At 43.0% G+C, this 15,865-nt stretch overlaps 1 protein-coding gene across 6 annotated transcripts in view; it reads left to right on the forward strand.

Annotated features, from left to right (window-relative positions):
• The window catches only part of LRFN2 (leucine rich repeat and fibronectin type III domain containing 2), a 2,062,896-nt gene that overhangs the window by 483,256 nt on the left and 1,563,775 nt on the right, over window positions 1-15,865 (forward strand). For all 6 annotated transcript variants that reach the window (XM_069608743.1, XM_069608745.1, XM_069608741.1 and 3 more), the window contains exon 2: window positions 10,131-10,314. The gene's annotated coding sequence lies outside the window, so the exon portion shown is untranslated. The remainder of the gene's footprint in view (window positions 1-10,130; window positions 10,315-15,865) is intronic.

Genomic DNA, 15,865 nt, shown 5'->3' on the forward strand with positions numbered 1-15,865 from the left:
TTGTGGTGGACTGTCGAACTCAGACTGATATTTAATGGATATGTGAATAGATCAAGATCAGTACAGGCATGTTTGAATCGTGTGGGCCCAAGCAGCAAGCATGCATCGAGTAGAGGAAAAGGGGGCCACTCTGTGCAGTCAAAGGGTAGCTCTCAAGGATGAAGTTTGGAGCAGTCCCAGGAAGGCTTTGCAGTTGGCCAGGTGGTCAATGAGTGACGCTCCATCGTGCACATCGGTGTCCGTTGGTCATCGAAGTGGTGATCTTGGGTGGGTTGATGTTCATTTGCTGAGGTGGCAGTTCAAGAGCTAGGTGGGTTGAGCCATGGTTCCAACCCCGAGTCAGAGTTGGTGTGTGACTTGCGAGAGATTCAGTTCAAGTCCTGGCATCAATCAGTTGCTGCAGGCCTAGAAGGTGACAAGCTTTAGCTAGGACACAATGCAGTGGTGAGCTGGTTCAAAGCACAAGCAAGTTCAAAATGGTGGAGGAGCACAGCAACCAGTGCCAGTTATGTCCTTCTTGTTCTAAGTGTGGTAAACAGAGAGTCACCTGTTTGGTGTGGTAGAACAGGAAGCTTCAGCTGGTCTGGCCCTCTGGTTGCTGTTATGCCCACTCTGAGGGACTTGAGGACAGGGTGGTTCTGTTCAGGCTCTGCTTTTGCAATTTAGGAGATTCTGGTGCAGAGCGGTAGGTCCTAACCCACAGCAGATGTCACTTTCAATGTGCCCTGCGAGTGGGTATTCCTTCTTTCTTGGATGATTCCTTCTTCACCTCAGGCTGAAGGCTTTGGAAAGTACAACTCTCCCAAAGGAAGTCCAGTGAGTTCTTCAGAGAGAATCTGTTGCCTTTAAGGATCCAAGAAGATCTGAGAAAACCTGAAGAAGGAGTGGGAAACCCCTTCTTTAAAGGCAACAGTCCCCGGGTGATTGGACAAAAACTAGCCGGATGTAGTGCTCTCATCCTTGCAATTGAATAGAGTGGACTTTGACCTTCTGAAGTCCCACGCAAAGTATTTAGGGGAAGTTAAGGGCACAGGAAAGAGAGAGAGAGGGAAAACAAGATCCAAAATGTTGGAAGCTCCTTTCATTGACCAGAGCCTTCTAGCCTAGCATGATCCCACTCTCTTGAACGGTCACTGAGAACAAAGGCCATAGAGATGCAGTACCCTGGTGTGAGCCTACTCATTTTGAATGGGTGTGCTCCCTTGATGCCCAGGCCCAGTGCAACTGACTGATGTGCAGCTCTCTCTATGGCAGAGGATGTTACAAAGAGATCAAAGAGTAGACACAACCCTTCAGATTCCTGCCCTGCTATTTTGTGGGTGACTCCCAGCTGACCAGAATACACATCGCCTTCTGCAGCAGAGCTGATTTACAGGAGCTGGCACATGTGCAATATTAATTGGGATGTCCTGGCAATGATCATATGTAGTGGCATGCATTATGCCTAAACTCAGGTATAGCTTTTATTTTAGAGATTATCCTGCCCCCATTGTAGTTTTTGTACAGGGATGCATATCTTAAAGGAAGCCCCTGTGCAACAGAGGCATATCTTTCAATGCTGCAGTCAATTGGGCATCTGCAATCTCTGACCCTGCTCTGTGCCACAGGTAGAGCAGGCGTGCAGGTCAGGATACTGATGCAGCAGGACACTGGTACATACTAGGCTTTTGGCATGGAGTTCATATAAAAAGGGGAATCTGATCTGCAGATTATCCTTTCAGAGATGCAATTACTTGCATCATTTTATTATTGAATACAAATCAAAAAAGACAGGGCTTGGCACCCTTGACAGATGGCAATTTTTCATACTGCCTGGCCTGAGTCAATTGAATTATTTGGCGGAAAAATCTAGATGTCTCCAAAGGATGCAGCACAACATGGAGTAGAGACACAATTTATCTGCAAATACCTAGAAGCTTGGGGTGGCCTTTTACAATCAGGCTTTCTCTGCAGTAGCCTCTTGACTGTAAAGGTTTAAAATATGTTTCTTACAAACTGCTTCCTCCTATTTTTTTCAGGTTCCTTCTTGTTAATTGTATTCAGTATATTATGTGTATTCCTATATTTTAAATTATTATCTTAGGTATTCTGGATTTATTTTTGGATGTTTTATGGAATTGTGCATTTGTAAGGCGCTTATACATCAAGTTAATTGTGTTTCAAAGCGCCCACAGGGCAACAGGGAGGGAACATGGGAGTGCCTTGCAAATATAACAAGGAAAGATAGAGGCAGACCTAATAGCCTGTGTGATTATTCAGAATGTGCAAGTGCAGAGAGAGAGCGAGAGAAGGGAAGAGAGAGTTGGGGGGTTAAGTGCTAGGTGTACCAAAGAAGGAAGTGGTAGGGAGTGAGCAGCTGATAAGTAACACGGTGGGAGTGGTCAGCTGCCAATAAATAAGTAAGTACATGCCTGTAGTGGAATAGACCAGTGGGTGCCAAGGCAGGTTCTTCTGGGAGCGGGCAGAGGCTGAAGGCGACTGGGTGTAGGAGGCCGGCTCTCAAGAGAACACATAAGGGCCCTGGTCACCAATCACAGAAACTGTGGGGTTAGCAGAGGAGGGAGGAAGGGAAGGAGAAAGTGAAAAGGAAGGTCTTGAGGAACTTCCAGAATTTTAGAAGATCTGGCTCAAGATGAAGAGGAAGGGTGAGGCTGTTCCATAGGAGCGAGCCTGCCGAGGAAAGAGGCCAGCCAACAGCTCGCTCTTTAGAGAAACGCTTGACACACAGAGAGTTGGTGCCATAGGAACGTACACATCTAGGAGAGTATTTAGTGAGAAACAGTTGTAGATTACGTTTGCTGCAGTCTACCTTATGGATGATGCAGAGGGATTTGAATGTGATCCTTGCTGCAACCGGGAGCCAGTAGAGAGATTTTAGGCCTGGAGAGATGCGGTCCCTGGGTTTGAGGGTGTTAGCTGGAGGGGTCATATAGAAGAATAGGGTAGATTAAGGAAAGGCTATTGAAGTAGTCTAGCCTAGAGAGAACCAGCACTCTAGAGACATTGAGCTTCATGGGGAAAGTGAGGAAAGGAAGAATTCCTTTGAGGAGGTTCTGCTGAAACTAGACCTTCTTGGCAAGGTGCGGAATGTGGTAGAGGAAGGAGAGAGAGGAGTCAAAGATGACTCTAATGTTTTTGGCTTCAGAAGAAGGGGAAGGGGGGAGCCCATTGAAGAAGGTCAGAGTGAGGGGAAGTAAGAGGGAGCAGGAGTCCCAATAGGAAGGATTTCTGGCTTGCTGGCATTGAGCCAGAGACCATTGGAGATACAGCAGGAAGGGATGGCAGATAGGCAGTCAGGAATGATGGAGGAAGTAAGGAGAGGATAGGAAGAATGTTTGAAGAACAGTTGTGTGTCATTGGCATAACAATGGAAGTTGGGGGAGAAGGTAGAAATGAGGGGTGCAAGCGGATCAAGATAGGTGTTAAAGAGCCAGGGAAAAAGATTGGAGCCCTGGGTGACGCCACAGGTTTAGATAGAGGTGGGGAAGTAGAAAGAGCCCAGAATGACCTGGGATGGACAGTCATCGAGAAAGGAGGTCAGCGAGTCCAATGCCTGCTCCAAGATACCTAGGGTATCATGGAGCTGTTTTATGAGGATGGAGTGGAGGACTGTATCAAATCCAGAGGAGAGATCAAGTAGAACGAGAACAGCTGGAGAGATGGAGTTAAGAGATGCAAGCAGTGCCTCACACATGTTCAGAAGTTTCCGTGTCTCTGGATGCTTGGAATCCAATTTGATGGTCGTGTAGGCAACCAATAAGTTAAGAGTGCTGCATGTGTTGGGGGAAGAAAAGCTTTTGCAAGAGTTTCCCACGGAAGGGGGAAGATAGATATGCAGCGGTAGTAGGCTTGACAAAATGGGTCTGCAGAAGGTTGCTTCAGGAGGGTGCACACAAGGGAGTGCTTGAGGGAGGAGGGGGAATATCCAGTAGCAAAGAGTGGTTGCAGAAATCAGCAAGTGCAGGGGCAGGTCAACCAATATCATCATTAATGGTTCTGGATGTACAGGGAGAAACCTGTTTGGAGGAGAAAACTCTGGTGACATCATCAGGTGTGATAGGAGAGAAGGAGGAGAGAGAGGCATAGGGGTGATGGGAGGCTATAAGAGGCAGAGACGTGGGGCAAGGGGAGGGGTAAACATGGGTGTTACGGATGTCCTGAGTTTTTGCAGTGAAGTGTGTGGCCAGTGCCTTGCAGCGGGACAGGGAGGGAAGGGGTGAGGAGGATACTGCTGAAGGGTTGACTAGTTCCTTGCAGATTTTAAAGTGTTTAGTTGTGTTGTTGGATGCACCCGAGACGCGGGCCTGTTTGTGGGCCCTTTTCTTAGAGCAGATGGAAAGTCGGTATTGCCTTTGGAACAGGCGACAGGTCAGTTCATCAGAGGGTGAGTCACTTCCATTCTGCAACTCAGCACTCACATTTCAGGGCTGCAAGTTCAGAGTTGTACCAGGTGTTACGCTTGGAGGCATGTTTCAGACAAATCCTCATGAATGGGCAAGAATGTCAAGGGAATTAGTGATTGCAAGATGGAGGTTGCTGAGAGCAGAGTCAGAGGTAGAGTCTGTCGTGGGTCGAGAGGGGGGTTGAAGGTACATGCAAAGGCAGCCTCTGACACTTGTTTCATCAGATGGATGTTTGTGAACGAGGTTGGCAGGGATAGGGGGGGTGCAGTCAGAGAGGACTTAGGTGAGAACAGAGGATAGAAAGTTCTGATAAGGAGAGTGCAGTGATCAGTGGGGGGGTGAAAGATCAGTGTGGATGAAGGCATCATCAGTGTTTCCTGCTAAGTGGGTAGGACCAGTGGGGAGATTGGACAGCAGGGTGCAGAGGTCATGGAAGAGGGTGGATGCCGTGACCGAGGAGTGAAAGTGGATGTTTAAGTCACCCAGGAACAGGAGTTTAGAGGTGGGTGTGAGGATACAGGAGGAAACATCAGCCAGTTCATAGAGGATCTCACGAATGGTGCAAAATGTGCACTTGCCACTAGGCATAGACTAGTAATATTTGACTTGTGGAGAGTAAAAAATGTTGTGAAGTGTGCAAGTATAGCATTGAGGTGGTGAATGGCGTTTATATGGCAGGCTTTGAACTTGCAACTTGAATTTGTGCAGTAATTGCATTGAACAATGCTGTTCCTGTAGCACCATTTGAGTTAAGGATTTGAAATTAAATAAATGTTAAAATAGAAATACAATAAATTCTGCCTTACAGTGCAAAGGGCAGACCGATACTGATTTGATATGACATATGGGGGATCATGGCCTCTTCGAAGATAAGACAGGATGAGATGTAGCACCGCATTTGAGTTCTTTGTTAGCACAGTCGGTGCTAATTAAGCACCAACTTTTCTAGTGTTTTTTTTTTTTTACTCATGACAAAAGTAATAGAAGTTCCTAAACTTTGAAGGTCACACTGGCATTTCCAAATGTAATTAAGCGGGATGATGAACACACCCAAGATGCTGTAACTTCGAATAATTTCTTTAGGACTAAGTCAACATTTTAGCAACCATATGTTCAGAAACAATACTATCAGATGACAGGTTTATCTCCCAAACATACATGTCGTGGCATGTGACCCATATAAATGTGATCAGGGCAAGATGACGTCCAGGCCAGACGACTGGTTTTAGATTATGTGCAAATCTAAATTTATATTCCTATTATTCCAATGTTAATCGTGTTTATTTCCACATAGCAAGGTAAAGCATATTGTGCATCGAGACATCTGTCTAAGAACGAACATGACACTTTCTCTACATCAAGGGCAGGATGCAAATCTTAAATCATTCGCATGCCACCTAACTAATATTTTTGTCTGTACAAAACAATGTAAACATTGTTTGACTCTTGTAACTAAGCTTCACTCTGCAACGAGCGCCAAGATACCTACGGGCTGTTGGGCGCTCTACAAATATGAATACATAAATAAATAAACTATGCAGAGAAATGCTGTATACATTTTAGAAATTAGAATGTTGAGAGTTCCTGTGACTCACCATGTAACCTGCGTACTCATGCACGCATTCATTCACTCACTGACTCTCTCGAAGGTAAGTAAACCCATTCATGCTCTGCTTGATTGATAATAGTCCCCAATCATTTGCTTGTTTTCTGCCACTGCACCTGGTATTGCCCTATGTTGGAATTGTTCATCACAAAGTCATGTGGGCTCAGCATCACACGTATCCCCAAAAATAATGATAGAAAACATGTGTTTTGTTAAGGGGAACTTACAAATTGCATAAGTAACAACTTTCTCAAGAATGCATATAACTACATAAAAGACTTGATCCCTTTTAGGGATCACCAGTGTATTATAGTCTGACAAACGTGTGGTTGGAGCATTGGGGATGTATTAGCAAACACCAGCAAAGTTATGGTGGGTTTATAAAGGCGTGAAAAAAAAACATTCACTTGAAATGTGAAAGTGTAATAATCCATTTAAGCCGAGCCAGAAATGCCACGGGGCCATATCCCTAATAAGGGTCAAAGCAGGTAGGTAGTTGTCTGCAGTCTTGAGATGTGTCTGGCTCGCATACCCACAATGCCTTGCTGATGTGGCTCAGAACTTCAGATGAATATGTAGTGGGAAAAAGTATTTATTTTTACTGCTCAAAATGCAATTTTGTGTTTCATCTGGTCTTCAGTTCCTATGTAAGAGCATGGAACGGAGGTCACCAGAGTGTGTGATAATGAGTGCATTTCCCATCCACAATTAACTCTTTCCAACATTTCAAATGTTGTCAGCAGATAATAGTGAACATCGGAGTTGTTAGCCATAATCAGACTATTTCTATATCCCACTGCTGATGCATGCTTAGGTATGCATTTGGCCGTATGTGCTTTTGTTCAAGGAGAAGCAAAAGATCTTTCTTAGCCTTCAAGATTGGTGACATAAATTAAATACAATGTTAAGACAGTTTTGACACTTCAAGATGATTCCACCTATATCTTCACGCTTGCTCTCCCCTTTCAGGCAGATGCATTGTTTATACCCCTCCTGGACACATTTGGCGTAGAGAGGAATGATCAGACCAACTATCACCCCTTTGCTGCCAAAAATACTTTAAAATGAGGTGACACTCCAAGTGCAACATCAAAGTAAATCAGAGGGCCAGATTCTCAAAAATTAGCGCAAATGAAAGGAGTGCAGAGAAAGTGCTCCTGCTCAGGTCACCTTACTCTCAAACGGTGGCCTGAGCATTTCAGGAGGAGCTGGACAGCAGCGCAAATATTTGTTTTCCATCCCCCTAGCATACGTTAGGGCTGGGAGAATGCTAGAAACACTAACGCATGACTTGCTCCCGGCAACCACATAGTTGCTGGGAGTGCATTTCACCAAGATTGGCCGTTAAAGGTCCCAATGGCGGTGAAATGCTCTTTTGGGGATGGAAATGCTAGTGTAACAGCTGCAGTTTGAAGGGCGACAATCGCTCTTCACAAACAAGCCATGACGTTGTCAGAAACGGCCCTGCCATCATGTGCGCCTCCCCTTGCATCTGTTCTGAACATGCACAGGGGAAAGGCTGTGATTCGTGCACATTTAAAACTACATCCCATTTGTGAATTCTAAGATTCACTCAGGCAGATGTCCTTCCTGAATTGGCCAAATCTTTTTTTTTTGGTGCAGGTGAGGAGATGCGCGAGAGTATCATCTCACATGTGCCAAAAACAGTTTTGAGAATCTGGCCCAGAGAATTTTTTCCTGACTCTCTTCTCACTTCAAAGCCAGTAGGGGCACATAATGGACCAGATTAGAAATTTGAGAACTTGTTGCTTGATCTCTCAATGGCCTATGAAACAGTTATACGTTCTGTCCTACTACAGTGACTATGGGATTACACAGGAGTCAACGCTAGTGCACTTGTTTTGATAAAATAAGTCCTCAAAACTACTCCCATTCCTGTCCTTCCATTGCTGCTCCCCATATACTGACTTGCAGAGAAACCACAAACTCAACCCTCTCACCAGGGCTCTTGCATCTTCATATGCACATTTGAGCTACCTCCCATGATCAGTGCACGCTACAATTCCACACGTTTGAAGGCAGTACTCCAATCATGCACTGAAGCCACCAAGAAATAGTAATTGACCCTAATATAACCTGATGTTTATCTGAGATGCAAGATTGTCTGAAACCAGGCTACCTTTGTCCGAACAGGTATTAGACATGATTGTGTTAGGAATCTACATCACAGTATGTATCACTTTGATTGGCCTACCTTCCTAGTTAATACCACTAAAACTGTTAATGAAGCGTAGAACCTTGGGAAAGTTTTCAACTCTGCCTTCCTTAAATCCCCAAAAAGATGATGTGACTGAGCATGTGCACAACAAATGTCCTGTGCACATGCTAAGCACATGCTAACCGAGCTTCAGTCAGGTTTGGTGGGAAGAAGATTGTAGCGTGGGGAGAGTGCAACAGATGGTTACTTTCAGAATATTGTATCAGGGGGCTTATGCAAGTGCAAAGGGTCTGCTAGAATGTGTATGTGGTAATAGCAGAGGTGTATCTTTTCTAGATGAGCTTTGTGGAAGGTGGGAGGGCCATGGACTCTGCAGAGTTGACAGCTATGTTGAGGGAGGTTGGTGATACAGGCTGCAGAAACTCAGTGTTGGTAGTGATCCCTTTTCTCCTTCCTGCCTCCCTCCTCTTTGCTCGCCAATGAACTGATATTTAAAATGAGAAAAGGCTGACAGCAACAATATAAACATGCATGTTAGTCAGACTATGTTATGCATCCACCTTACTTAACATAGCAGCACAGTCTCCATTCACCCATCTCTCCCATCTATCATATACTAGAATGAAGATACCCATAGTGTACCCCTTAACTGCCCTAAGATATGAATGTATTATCCTCCATTTGTGGTTGGGCTCTGTTGTATAGTGCTTCCTGTGCGTGAGTGGCATGTGCAAATGTTGGTGTGTCATTGTAGAATGTCTGGATGTAAGTCTATGTTAAGGTTCCAATTCAGTCTGTTGGGGACCTCTAGCCTGGATGATGGGACCCAGTGTATTTCTTTCCATTACAACTTGATGTAAACTGCAATAAAGACATTTAGCACTCTTGGCTACTTGCACCCCCCCTGGTAACTGTTTATTTCTTACTTTTTGCCCACCATCAATGCATGCCAGAATGCGTATGTGACTGAGCACAGATTGTCCGTGCAGATTATGAGCAGGGTGTGCATGTACACGCATTTCTACCCCTTGTTGAATTCACAGGAGACCTAGGGGTGAAACAATAGACAGAGTCTTATGTGATTTATTAGTCGGGTATTAGGGATAGAAGGAATTTTTTTAAGAACATCATCATGTTGATATACATCAATGAGACAGCTTATTAAAGGGATACCAAATGTCACTCTCAAGCACAAGTACATATGTCTATTGTCCAATTTACTTTTTTTTTTAGTATTACATTCTTTATCTTCCATACATTGTTACTTAAATCCCATTTTAGGCCAAGATATATAAATAGGAGATCTAAGAATACCTGAAGGAGTCTTTGCTTTACTTTGAGTCGGTGGCTTATTTGACGACAGATGTTAGGGAATGTGAGGATAGATATTGTTTTGAAGGATCGATACATGTCTGAGATGTGAAGATGCCATTGAGTGAACCATAGTGAATTTGTTTTCCACATGAACATCTCAGCAGAGTTTAAAATCTCAATATTTGCTCACGACCAAATATATGAGAATCAGGCGCCAGCGGACATGTTAACAGGTTACAATTGTTAACATTCAGTTTTGGTGCTTAATTGAATATTTTAAGAGAAATAGAGAAAAAACCGATGTGTATAGAGATATTGTTCTGATTACATGTCCAAGGGGACATTTATTATACAATAAGTAATGCATGATAACACTTTTCTGCAAAAGGGTGTGATCTACCTGCAATCGCATGTACTGTTTCATATCTTGCAATATTTGACATACATTTGTCTGTCCTAGCCTTTTCTTTAAGTATGGTCTACACATGTATTGATACATTGCATTTTTTGATGCAATCGTTATATTTCACACTTTATAACAATTATAATGGTCAAAATCAAGCATGTTACCGATGTCCCACATCTTCATAGAGGCGTCTAATGAATAGGTATCTCTTTTTTGTTTCAGATTTTGGAAGTGTGGAAAATAGAGACATTCTTTACAAGATGACCAAATGGCTGTGAATCTAATTTGAGTGACTCCTAGAAATAGCAGTTTCTAAATCTCATCAAAATTAAGGGGATATATTCAAGAGACCTACGCCCAAATTAGTATTTGTCAAAGTAAAGCGCCTAGGAACCTATGGAAAAAGGTAGGTGTATAGCAATTTTATTTCCATTAAAATTCTCTTTTGTATGAACATTTACTTAATTTCAATGCACATATTTAGCCTGAATATTCTACTATTTGTAGGAATGGTAAACTTTTCTATCACAGAATGACACAGTAGTACAGTTTGGAGAATATGTTCATTATTCATTGGCTTGCGAAGTTCAATCAAAAGTTCAATCAAATATTTCCAGCAGTGTAAACAACATGTACATTTTAAAAAATAAATAAAGCAAAGAACAATTAAAATGAAACAAAATAAGTTCTGACAGGCAGTTTTCAATTATTTTAAACCACTGCCTGTATTGGCTGTGTCATGCCATAATAGGTTTCAATATAGGCAACACATTTATGATGATGTGGTTTGCAATGCATATGTAATACAAACTCCAAAACCTAGATGAGTAGATGTCACATTTATGTATTTTGATTAATGTTATGTCATTTGGATTTGGATTTGGAATTGTACCATGCCCTGCTGCCATTTGCAGGCCTCCATGTGCCCTGTCAGATATGCAGGAGAGTTGGCATATTTGTTTAGTTGGAAAAAGAGGGAAAGACAAGATTGGCGTCCTTTGTGTCAAAGTTACAGATCTTAAGTAACCTGACTTCTACATGCTTGAATGATTTAGAGGTGAGGAGTGTATACGGCATCAGAGGCTTCGTGTCCTGAAGGTGTTCCTCATTTGTATGAGGCGGGCCCGTGTTGCCTAGAGGCTGCACATGCCAGATGTAGTTCGAGGTGTGAGTTTGTGATGTTAGAAGTCTGGAAAGAGGGCCTTTTTTTTTAAAGCTGTGCATGAGCGGCTAGTTTGTGTTTGTGGGTGGGGAGCAAGGTGGAGAGAAAATGAGGGTTATTCAAAAGGTGCGGAATCTTCTTGGGGTTTCTGGAGTGCTTTCAAATTATTGGTCTTTCTGTCAGTTACATTATGGTGATGTACAGGTTTGTAACAGTATTGGATGTGGGAGATTAAGAAGAAAAATCAAGTGGGTATGTACTGCTCTTAGTGACTTTTCACACATTTTCGTAAACCACATTGCATTCTGTGATCCGAAACCCTGTTTTAAAACACATTTCATTCAGAGATGCCACGCACTGCAAGTGTGCCGCTAATATTCCTGCTACATGTCAAATTAGCTGCACGGATGGATCGACTTTGAGTGGCTAATGCATTTTCCACTTGATATCTCCTTCAAAAGAGCTAGGGTTAATGTGGTGTGTGTGTATATCAATTCAATTTAATCAAAGGTCTCCATTTGTATTAGACATCAGATAAATGTAAGTCAAAGTACACTCGATTCAATTGTACTCTTAGGCAGGGACAGTCCTAAAGCAGATTCCATTTTAGATTTATATGTGTAAGTAACTACAAATGCTGTGTTTATTGAACTTGTGGGTAGGAAAGGCTACATGGCAATCTTGTTTCCTTTCACATATTGACTGCTAAATAATCCTCGAAGTATAAGTCAGGCTTCTGTGTACGTTTGATCGTTTGGCTGACAAATCAGCGTGTTCTAATAATGCAGTATCTATTTATGAAGTAGGCAGTCATGTTACTGTACATGTGTGTCAGGGTTAGATACTTAAAGAGGACTGTTTTTTGTCAAAAATGAGGACAGGACTGTGCACCTCTTAAAGAATATTTCTAGAAAAGAGTCCTGTCACCTCTTGACTATTCCCTAATAGCACAAAGTCCCCTCTGGGACCCCCCTTAGGGAAAGTGAACAAGAATCCGAACCCAACTGAAAGACAAGCTATAGTCATGTCAAGTAAGTGTAAACAAGCCAACTACACAATATAATGGCCTAAACGATTATTTTCTTTTTTATTTCAAAATATCTTTTAAAAGTTTAATCCACATATAAAACAATTCATATTATAAATAGTATTACAAACTGCTCGAAACACCGCATTTCAAATCATGCAAACATTAAATGCACAGAACTAATCCACACAGTGAACCTCTTCTCCTAAACCAAGCAAAGTGAAAAAAACAAGAGAAAACTATTCATCAGTCGTCACAGGAAGGAAATGTCTTTGTTAAATTCAAAATTTGTAAATGATAACAATAAAAAACAATAAAAAAGAAACAACAAATTGTACTAGCACTTTCCACTATATAACATATTTGTGTCTAGTGTTGAACCCTTTCAACTAATTGCTGAATTTTTAATTTCAACTCAGTCACTTAGCTCCAAATGCCTTAGTTTAACTGTGTGAACAACCTCAAAGTAATTAGTCCCTTTTGTAGAAATATACATGTGTATCAGGACCCCACTGGGATATGTGTCACCTGCCCACATCACTCAAAAATGGCATTCATAAATGCAATCTATGTGGTAAAATATTGTTAAATCTGAGTTATTAAAGAAACATGACCAAAGATTTGGTTACCTCCCAAATATCCAACACACCTTGGAAACAACTTGCAGGATTTACTTGTGAAGACTAGCTCTAGTTCGCTGCTTACAATTTCACTTTCTAAGTGTTATGTGATCATATTTGTTGGAGAATTGCCCTGCATCTATGTATATATATTGACAAACTGATGGTCATTTGTGAATAATTTGAATTGAGTCCTATGTGTGGTGTTGTTAAAAAAAACTATAAAATATCATGGGAAACTCAACCCATCAGCTAAATAAACCAGCTAATAGTCACTATTGACATTCTCTTTTTTGTTCATACCTTCATGAAACATAAGAATATAGTTTATTTGATTCTTGGCATGTTAAATGGCTTAACCTTTGCAGCAAATGTAAATGCAGAGTATTATTCATTAGAAATGATGTGGCAGGACGCCACCCCATGTTCCAATAGTTTGAGCAGTCCCTTTTGTTACGCATTAAAGAATCATGAGGCTACACCCAGTGAACTTTTTGAAGAACCTCAAAGTAAGACCTACATTTAGGGCCACTGTGCGTGACAATAAATGGAAAAGCCATATGGTCAAGCAACCTGTGTGAGAAATCAGCAACATTATGGTACACAAGTTCATACACACTACTGATCCTAGAATATACAATGTAATTGCACAATGTTATTATTAAAAAAAACTATTAAAGTTCATGTTGTTGCAAAAATAAAATCTTTTAACACAAATCATTACATTTAGGGGGTAATTCATAGAATTCAGCGCACAAGTGGCGCACGCGGCTGGCGCACAGTGTGCGCGTGCGAATCCCTGCGCCAGCCGCGTGCGCCAAAACCCATTTCCGCGCACAGCGTATTCATGGATTCCAGCCACCAAAACCAGCCGTGGCGCACAGTGGCGCAGCGACCTTCCAGCAGCGCCAGTTACGCCCCCAAGAACGCCTTCCGCGCAGGGAAAAGCCATCAAAATCCCCAATCCAGCGCAAAGGGCTGCGCTAACCCTGTACCAGCACGGCAAGCGGGCTACGTGTATTTCAGGGGTTCACGTGAAGTTCCTCACGCGATCGGGCCTGGGGGAGCGTGCTACGTGTATTTCAGGGGTTCGCGTGAAGTTTTACACGCGAATAGCCTGGGCGCGTGTATTTCAGGGGTGCGCGTGAAGTTTTACACGCGAATAGCCTGGGCGCGTGTATTTCAGGGGTGCGCGTGAAGTTTTACACGCGAATAGCCTGGGCGCGTGTATTTCAGGGGTTCGCGTGAAGTTCCACATGCGAATAGCCCGATCGCGTGTAAAACTTCCCGCGCACCCCTGAAATACACGCGCCCAGGCTATTCGCGTGTGGAACTTCCCGCGCACCCCTGAAATACACGCGCCCAGGTTATTCGCGTGTGGAACTTCCCGCGCACCCCTGAAATACACGTAGCAGGCTCCCCCAGGCCCGATCTCGTGAATAAGTTCACGCGAACCCCTGTAATACACGTAGCCCGCTCCCCCAGGCCCGATCGCGTGAGTAAGTTCACGCGAACCCCCGAAATACACGTGCCCCGCTCGCACAATTGCTGTATGTTGCCACTTTTGTAATGCGCAGGGACTCTACCGCCTGCCTTCGTGTGGCGGACGTGTATCGGCTTGTGTGTGTCTTTCGCTGTGCGTGGCTTTGCCCTATTCGGTTCCATGAATACGTGTGGTTCGGGTGCGTGTGGGCGTTCCCTCTGCTTCCCTGCAGTACATCCCCAGTTACGCCCTTGTTTTCGCAAGTTGTTCCCCATTCCGCGCGTTATGCCCCGTGTTCCGCCCACTTTCTAGTGTATGCGCAGAGGTTGTGTGCTTTCACTGTGCGCGTCGCGCACGTCTTTCGGGATGTTGCAGTGACGTGTGCGCCATGCACGGGTTTGGCGCACATCCCGAGGAAGACACGCGCAGGGACTTCCATGAATCGCACGCATGCGCCTCTTTTTTTCCGCTTGCGCCTGCTTGCGCCGGCTTGCGCGAAGATTTTCGGCGCACGTTTGTTCCATGAATCGGCCCCTTAATGTCATACAGTTTTTTTTCTCGAAAAGTCTTCAGTTCATACACAGATTAGTTAAAAACAGTTACCTATAAAAACACTATCAAATAAAAAATTACATGTCCATTAAACTAGTCCAAAAGGGTAAACAAATACATCTTATAGAACAATCAAACAAATAATTAAAAGAATGAGTTACCAGTTCAATTGTTAAAATCACAAAAACCTAGGTATTATGTTGATAGCCAATTGATTGATTGTATCTCAACTAATGCACATATCCCATGCTAGACACAATAGGTCTTTCATATTATATCGCAGGCTTCCTTGAATTATTAAATGATTGGCCTGTCAAACCCTTCTGGTCCATGCATGATAAATAAACTTGGCCACAAAATGAGTAATTGTCAAGTCTGCGGTAGATTTACAGAACGTAATTGCATCCTCGACTTGTCGAATATGTGCATTCCTAAACAGTGGCATCAGGTACATTGCCCTCAGATCCTTAAAGCCATTGCAGAAAAGCATAACATGCATTACAGTCTTATCACATTCATTGCATTCATTACAAATGGCCGGCATATGTCCCCACCACTTCTCAGTAAATATTGCAAACTTTTAGATATTTGTCCTGAATGACAATGCACATGCATACACATGGATTATGGTATCCAAATAATCTTCGAATCCAATACCCTGCTTGACTGCCAAATACTGTGTCCCTGAACACAATCAGTGGCCCACACTCTTCTGAGTAATCCATGATAGTGATGAAGCTGCATTGTTTTACTTCACGTCTACTTCCACTAGACATATTAGACGGACAACAGCAAAGTCTATCCACATTCAAAGCTGACAGCTTAGCTTTTGCTGGACTTGCATGACCCACGGGAGAGATCAACAACCCTCAATTTCCAAACACAAATCATACAAGGGATCACCTAATGAATGCAGTTCATCAACACATTTCTCAAATTGAGTGACCATCAAAGATATGTCAGAAGAGTCCATCAAATAACCAGCAGCATGTATCAGGACCATGTGTTTCTTTATAAAAAAGGAGACAGGGAATACCTGTAAAGGTTCAAAGGCATTACAAATTAGAACATGCCCATAAACTAGCGCCATATTTTGCTATGGTCTTAGGTTTT

The sequence above is a fragment of the Ambystoma mexicanum genome, chromosome 4q, assembly GCF_040938575.1.
Source record: "Ambystoma mexicanum isolate Mex_15411 chromosome 4q, UKY_AmexF1_1, whole genome shotgun sequence".
In the NCBI taxonomy this organism is placed as follows: domain Eukaryota; kingdom Metazoa; phylum Chordata; class Amphibia; order Caudata; family Ambystomatidae; genus Ambystoma; species Ambystoma mexicanum.